The sequence below is a fragment of the Carassius gibelio genome, chromosome A4 (genome assembly GCF_023724105.1).
Source record: "Carassius gibelio isolate Cgi1373 ecotype wild population from Czech Republic chromosome A4, carGib1.2-hapl.c, whole genome shotgun sequence".
NCBI lineage: Eukaryota > Metazoa > Chordata > Actinopteri > Cypriniformes > Cyprinidae > Carassius > Carassius gibelio.
Genome location: NC_068374.1, coordinates 6574144 through 6583143, shown reverse-complemented (window position 1 = coordinate 6583143; position 9000 = coordinate 6574144).

The following is a 9000-nucleotide window of genomic DNA, read 5'->3' as shown; positions in this document are numbered from 1 at the left end:
GATGGCCCACCGCTGCTGTCAGACAACATTTCCAAGATGCTATAAACTGCAGGACTAGTAAGTACAATCTTGAACATACACAACTGTTTCATAAGTTTGGGAAGGTATGGTTTTTTGTGTTTTTGAAAGTATTTTATGGCAACCACATTTTAATTTATGAAATGAATACAATTCACTACAATTTAAAATAATAGTTTTCTATTTGAATATATTTAGAGAAGTAATTTATTCCTGTGATGGTAAAGCTGTATTTTCAGCATCATTACTCCAGTCTTCAGTGTCACATGATCTTCAGAAATCATTCTTATATTCTGATTTGCTTCTGAAGAAACATTTCTCACTATTATCAGTGTTGAAAACCGCTGTGTTCCTTCACTTTTTCAGGATTCTTTGATGAATAAAGTTTTAAAACAGTACAGTGTTTGAAACAGAAATGTCTGTTTTAACTTTTGATAATTGATAAGACAGTGATAATAATTGAAAATGTTTATTGAGCAGCAAATCAGAATGATTTCTGAAGGATCATGTGACACTGAAGACTGGAGTACTAAAAATTAGCTTAGATCACAGAAATAAATTACATTTCACAATATATTCACGTAGAAAACTGTTGTGTTAAATTGTAATATTTCACAATATTACAGTTTTTTTTACTTGCTTTTGATCAAATAAAGGCAGCCTTGGTGAGAAGAAGAGACTTTTCTCCAAGACGTAAAAAAAAATCGTACTGACCCTAAACTTTCAACGGTAGTACAAATTACAAATATAATGTTCCACCTACTGAAATGTGTATTCCATTCTAAAGAGATGCCTGTTCCACAAATATTACATTTACAGGGATCACATGAAACACTTCATCAATAAACTGATTTTAGTGGCAGTGTGTTGATTTTTGTTTATTGATTGGTGAATTGGAAGTGGATGTGCGTTTATTAAACCTACGTGTGATTAAATCAGATATATAGAGCAAAATGAGCTCAAATTGAGGCAGCAGCATCTATGGTGCATGGCCTGTAGTGAGGTCACTTAATTCTAATACCAAGAATTTATCAAAGTCCACTAAAGGAAGTAAAACCTATTGGTATTTTACTTTGAAATAGCCTTCCAAATAATATTTGGGGCTCGGACACACTTTTTTTGAATTTAAATTAGATTAAAATACATAGTTTAGTATTCACACAACACATCTAATAATGCACTCCAGTTATATGTGATTAAATAAATAATATTTTGTCTCAAATAATATGAACAGCAGCAGCTATGCTAAACTTTCTTTTCTTTTTATTTCCTGTTTCTATCTCAGGATGGCCATCGCAAGGTTTCTAGAGATTACAGCAGCTCCAGACTGAATCCAGACTCACTTGTGAAGACTTCAGATGACACCAACGCTCACAAAGACTACAGACGACAACTGTGCATGAACACACAAAACATTGGAAACACAAAACAAATATTATCCTTATTTTGCTTATAAGGGTAAATTTGATGATTTTCAACCTGCTTTATTGTAACGTCTATTATATCTGTAAATGAACAATATTTACTCTCTCTGAGTTATATGGACCTACATGTCCCCTTTTATTTGTAAGCATCACTCTGCAGGATGATGCAAAATGAAATCACGAGTTTTGACGTAATGACACAATGCAGTATCTAAATGAAAACATGCCGTTTTGCATCAGTTTTGCAGCAAATAAACGGTATCTTGGAGAAAAAATAAACATTGTTCTTTTACAAATGTTACCAACAATATAACAATACAAAATGGATTGAATTTTTTTTTACTTACCCTTTAAAAATGTTCAAAGATCATGTTAATGTTAACTGAATACAAAACTAGATACTTGTTTAGTAAGATTTTATCAGAAATATTTTTGAATTTTTATCATGCAATTTAAACATTTTAATTGCTTAATTATTGTTTGCCTGGTTTTATTTTGTGTTTATGTAACTCTTTTAAAAAAGTTCTTGGCATAAAGTTAGCCTGCGCTGCTGACAGCACTGAACACATGACTTATTATTATGAACTAGATGGTCTTCCCAGTGAGTCTCAGTCATCTCTGACTTTTTAAACTGTAACCTTGAAACATGCATTTCTGTAAACATACTTTGAAATAAGTATTGTGAAAAAAGGTGCTATACTCATACAACATTTAATCATGCAAGTACTGTAGTAATGGTTATTTTTGTTTTTACTATGGGTTTACTGCAAAAGCTGTAGTAAACTCATGGTTAATTTTCAAAAAAACTACAAATAATCCCGAATTATCCACTTTTGATCAAAGCATCTGGTAAATGTTAATGTATTTGTACATATAATATGAAATAAATAAAAATATTAATAAAGTTGCATCTGTTCTTGAGAGTGGTGTGTATTGTTTTATTATAAACCAGCGGCGGTATATGGGGCGTTTCCAAATAGTCAAACTTTTCCTTATGCTTGCAATTTTGATCCCTCCCTAGGGAGGAGAGGCCCCCTTGCTTGATTTACTCTGATTTACTCTAAACACAGGCCCTTTCTGGCCATATGTTTCTCCTCAGTTCTGAACATTCCAGCACGTAAACATCTTCCTTTCTCTTCATTACCTATAGGATTATAATGGAAAAACAACTAGCAACAAGAATGGCTTGATTCACATTGATTATTCTTGATTGATTAAAATCTTGCTAATAAAAATCTTAAACATATTCTCCCCTTTGAGACTTAATAAGTCTCACATTTGATTATTCTTATCCAGAGTGGTACTCCATAATCCAGTCATATTAGTTACACTACCTAGTGACTAAATAAGTCACATTATATTATCACCAGTGACTAGATTATGAAATTCCACTCTGAGGGATTACTGGACCAAACATCTCTCTCCTAATTTGACAAGGAGCGAGTAAAAGATCCAGTCTCCCTAACCCCTCTTTAATAGTAGACATTGTTAAAAGCATGAATGTGCAATTGGTTCAGCATTTGCCTGGTTATCACAGTTTTGTATAAAAGGCATAAAAATACATACACATACAAATACAAATCACATCACACATTGAATATCACAAGATTAGAAGAGTTGAACTTCAGCTTAGATACCTTATGTATCAATTTCCCATTATTTTGATATCTTTGAATTTAATTTGCTTAACTGTGGCTTTGACTCGTGACCTCAATATAGGAAGTATACAGTAAAATAGTAAATATCCTGTCATTAATGCCATTCCTAAAAACTTTCCCTATTTAGTTATAAACTATGCTCCCCATGCTCCTAACTGTAAATCAAACCAGTCTTACATTTTATTATCTTTTCCAACATTTTCTTTATCTTCCATTCTTAGCCTTTTCAATTTGATCAGTTCTTCATTAAATGCTCCCTTCTATAAATACAGCATTGTCCCCCAAACATAACACATACTTTTCCTTCTTCAATTCACAAATCTTGAGCTTTTCTATTTTGCTCCTTTCATTCTATTTGTTGCATCCAATTGCTCTATTCTCCCTTCAAATCTTCCTACATCCATATTTCTCTTCTCATAACCTTCAAATTCTTCATGTACCATTACTTAACATTCTCTTTCCACCTTTTCTTTTCTATTTGTTGGCTCATATCTGCACCCAAGTATTTTGATCTCAGTATCAGTTCCATCACGTCTCATTCCATCTTCACCAGGGAGACTCTTTGCGAGTCGTTGCAATGGTCTTTCCCTTGTTGGCAAGGGTGGGTCGTTACTAGCACGCCCTTCATCCCTCACTTCATGCTGTGTGGAGTTGTTGAAGCTGGTTGGCGTATTTTAAGGTTAGAGATGTGAACTCAGGTGTCACTCTGTAACCGTTTTTCTGATTCATGCAAGGCTCTCTTGAGATCATTACTGCACCCTCACTGGTTCTCTTTGATGGAGCGAGCATTCCTTGGCATTACTGGAACTGCTGTCATCTGTAAATGGAAAACTTAAGAATTTTTGTTAGTGTTATCAAGCATGCTAATTTGTTCCTCTTGCCAGTCGTCCTTCTTGGTGTGACCTGTGGAAATGTAATGTGGGTTGAGGGCTGTCTTGGCCCCTTTTTGAGTTTTCACAAATCCAGTGCTGTCTTTACAATAAGAAAAGGGTGAATACCCATTTTTTATATTATAACAAAGAATTTGGTTTTACTTTGTTTTCGTCATTCTTACTATTTTTAAATTAATTTCAATTTTATTCTCAACAATTTGCTTATTCAGTTAACTCTTTGTTTTGTAAACTGAGTTCTACTATATCACTGGATAATTTATCTAGGCCTATGTTGCTCAGTAGCATAGGCCTTATGACCTGGAAAACACTCAACCCACTGTATTTATTTTAACAGTCAGAAAGACAATATTTCATCCTTTTGACACAATCTGCTCCATCATGATATGCTGAAAAGAAAGTTAGATGTGGGGTGGACAGAGCAAGCTTGCTCTGCTCTGCCTTCCCATGTTATACGCTGCGCATGTGTGGCACTGCTTTTCTTTCTGCCACAACAAAGACCTAGGTACTGACCAGGAAACTTAACCAAATTCATCCATGGTCATTATTTTACTGGGCATAAGTTTACCCTGTGGACCCACATTCAAATTTGTATACAGCTGTTTGGGCAAATTGATTGAATTGCCTCAGTGTCTCGTCAGACACTCTCTTTCATGCCATACAACACCATCATTCATACTTTTTCACACACTTTCACTCCCCCTTTTTTTTTTTTTTTTTTTTGCCAAAAACTTTTCTTTTCTTTCTTTCTTTCCTTTTTCCAAAATCTCCTAGATTAATTTGTTTAGAATATTAGGCCTAGGCATTGGGCATTTGAGAGAGCCAATTATAATTTCTCAAATGTGTGTAGTTTGTCTAATTTAAAGTTTAGTCAAATACTTTTTTGTTATTGCTCATGAGCAACTCTGAGAAGAGGATTGGAGATCTCTGTAAATCTTGGATCCATGACCATCAATATTTCCATCTTGTTATCCCCAGTGATGACAGTATATGTGATTTACATGATTTTGGATCTTTGGAATAATTTTTTAATTCAATATTATTTTATTCAGTTTCACCTTAGAAAATTACCTTTAAACAAAATGGAGTGACCAACATTTCTATTTTTTCAACCCTATACATTTTTCCTATTGTTCGTCAAGATACCCTTTTTCATTTATTTATTTATTCTCTTTTCCCAAAGAGCTCAGCATTGTTGTCAAGTATTCAGTTGTGCTTTTCCTCTAGTTGGTTAATGAAACAGCCTTACTATGCCAAATCCAGCTCCATGTTTATCTGATTGGTGAGTCAAGTACTCACTTCTGTCTATCAAAGTTATTATTTTTTCTTTAAGACATGAGGCGGGACTGGAACCTATTGAAAAGCAGATTGAGAGAGTTAGTTAAAACACAGAATTTAAGGAAGTGCTGTGAGACCAGTGAATAATCAAGATTAAAACATAGTAAAAAAGATAATGAAATAAAATAAAATAATTAACATTTGAAGCAGTCTCTATAGTGTTCATTGAATATGCAGGACCTGTGCACTTAAGGGATGGAAGTCCTTCTGGTGACATCATCAGCCTGGGCTGTTGTACTGGGTCATCAGTCGGTGATGGCACTCAAAGACCTGATGTTGTGGCGTACGGTCTCCGTTGTTTCTCTGCTTCTTCTCAGTCTGGCTTCTGGTTGCTTTCTGCCAGAGTTTTGCATTTCATAATGTTCTTTTCACCCTCAGGAAAAGTCTCAAGTGAAAGATTCACCTTTTCCTGCTTTAATTTCAGTCTTTCTCCTTGCTGAAGTGTGTTCTTCTCTTTCAGGAGGGGAGGGGAACATCCATCAGCCCCTCCCTCTTCTTCTCTCTTCAGCTGTGTTTGCTGCTTTGCCATTCCTCGACAGACTCCATTTCATTGCTTTCCTTTGTCAAGGCACTGTTCCAGAAATCATCTGAAATTTGCACACTCAGAGACTGCATTAATCTAATGTACCTATGTAACTTCTGACCAAATTGTTTCTGAGCAGTCAGCTCTTTTTCTAATTTTCACTTTTCAACCTCTTCTTTCAGTGGTCCCTTGATAAAAACAAAATCATCTGGTGTTTTCACAGCTGGCTTCTTTTCCTCTGCCCTTCTAACTCTAGTTCTCCGGTTACCTCCACTGTTCCCTTGAGTATTGGGAACTCTCCTTGTACTGGCAACTAGGAACAAGATACAAATTTAACTATTTTTACCCATTTCACCCTACTTTTTATTCTTCACTATGTGTCATACCTTTTTGAATTTTGTTTTTTATTTTGTCTCATGCGTTTACACTTTTTTATTTATTATTCTTTGACTGTCTATTTTATTAACTCTATTTGCTTGCTCTCACTCCCACTGCACTGGGCTCATAAAATGTTCTGCCCTTTGCCCCAGACATCCTAAATGCAATCAAACTTTATTGATGCTATTTTCCTAACCTCATTCACACTTTCTGCACTCTTTATTGAGCCAGAGTGCTTATTCTTGCATACTTTTTCCCTTTATTTAAGGGATAATCACACATTAATTGTCCTTTTATTATTAAGGCTCATCATACATTCATCCCTCTCAAGTGGATACTAGTTGCGTCCAACTCCACCCAGCCACCCTGAAGTGACGGTCCAAGAATGGTGCGCAACTTTTACCCACCCAACACAGAATTTATTTGTTCACACATTCATTCGTCCGGACACAGATTCATCCACACAACAAAACACAGCTCACCTAGAGCTCCTTAAGGGCCCACCTATTCTGACCTTCGAAAATTTCACTTATACATTCTCAAAGCGGTATCCGTGGGACTTTTCCTCGCGATTCCTTAATCTGCTTATCCGTTTATCACTGTCCTACCTAGGCCCAGCTATCCAATAAACACAGACCCACAGCATGCCATGTCTTTCTGCCTACACCATATTTGTCTTAAATCGAGGTTGCCTTCCAAGGCCTTCCTATTAATAACCCAAATATGTGCATGCAGTTATTTCTTCTGGAGTAAAACCCCTTTTTCAATTTAGATATCATATTATTTTTCTAAATTTGGAAGAGCAGATTTTAAGTGTCCTTACCACTCAGAACTGACCAGTCAACAACACACACTAATTATATAAGCAAAGAATGCTTACCTTATTCTATGGTGGCCACCACTGTGTGTGTGTTGCTCATCAGTCAGCTCAAAAGCAGTCGTCCACTCTGCTCCTTTCCAGTCCCATCTGAGGTGCCAAATCTGTGGTGTATTTTGCCGATTCTCCAAATAATCGAACTCAGTCAGGGATTTTTCTCTCAGAAGAAAAGACTTTATTTTAAGCAAAACAAAGCCGAGAGCTCGTTGCAAGGAGATTTGCAATTTGGTTTCTCCTTATATACACTATATGGGGCGTTTCCAAATAGTCAAACTTTTCCTTATGCTTGCAATTTTGATCCCTCCCTAGGGAGGAGAGGCCCCTACTTGTTTTGGTATAACGAAAGGCTCCCTTTCTGTATGTCTGGCCATATGTTTCTCATCAGTTCTGAACATTCCAGCACGTAAACATCTTCCTTTCTCTCCATTACCTATAGGATTATAATGGAAAAACAACTAGCAACAAGAATGGCTAGATTCACATTGATTATGCTTGATTGATTAAAATCTTACTAATAAAAATCTTCCACAGTAGTGTCCAAAATCTTAAAATGAACAAAGTTTTCTGTAAGAGGTAGGTTTATGAGTAAGGTTGGTGTATGGTGACTCAAAATACAATTTGTACAGTATGAAAACCATTACGTCTATGAGATGTGTGTGTGTGTGTGAGTGAGTGAGAAAGAGAGAGAGAGACTAAAGAATCAGCTAAAGTGTTGATTCGTTGATTCTTCATAAGCAGGTTTTATTTAAAATGCTGGGGCTTATTTAAGATTTGCTTTGTCTTGTCATATATTATGTACTTTAATTTATTTTTAAGCAATATTGTTCAGCACAATAGTCAAGCATTGTTGTTTTATTGTGCTTTACAAATAAAATGAACTGAACTAAAGCATGATTCTGTGCACATAATATGAGGTGGATGTTGTAATTATTTGTACACAATTCCTGGAAGCTGAAAACATCCTAGTTCTTGGATGGCCAGCATACTCACCGGACATGTCACCCATTGAGCATGTTTGGGATGCTCTGGATCGGAGTATATGACAGTGTGTTCCAGTTCCAGTATCCAGCAACTTCACACAGACATTGAAGAGGAGTGGACCAACATCGCACAGGCAACAATCAACAACCTGATCAACTCCATGCAAAGGAGATGTGTTGCACTGCGTGAAGCAAATGGTGCTCACACCAGATACACACTGGAACCTCTATACGGTAAAACTGCACATTTTAGAGCAGCCTTTTACTGTGTCCAGCCTAAGGCACACCTGTGCAATAATCATGCTGTCTAATCAGCATCTTGATATGCCACACCTCTGAGGTGGATGGATTGTTTTGGGCAAAGGAGAAGTGCTCACTAACACAGATTTAGACAGATTTGTGAACAATATTTGAGAGAAATAGGCCTTTTGTGTACATAGAAAGTCTTAGATCTTTGAGTTCAGTTCATGAAAAATGGGGGCAAAAACAAAAGTGTTGCACACACCCTACTACATGTACAGCGTTAAGCTAACCAAGACTTGTCATTTTCACTTTTATATTGTTGCTCTTATGTAAGTTTTGACTGCTTTTATTGTCGAAATTTGTAAGTCACTTTGGATAAGAGCGTCTGCTAAATGACAATTTAAATATGAAGGAAAAAAACTTTTGCTGTATCTTTGGCATATACAATTTTAGATATAGGAGTCAATGTTCAATCAATGTTCTATAAAAACCTTATTACACAAACATTATCTACTGAAACAGGTATGAGGAATGAAGAGACAGGGAGTCCGAGGTGGAGATGAAGAGTCTTTTATTAATGTTGTTTACTAGCCAAGCGTCAGAGAAGTGGCAAATTGGCCCAGAACACAGAAATCACATCTACATAAATCTTCGTCTCTCCCTGCTCAAGC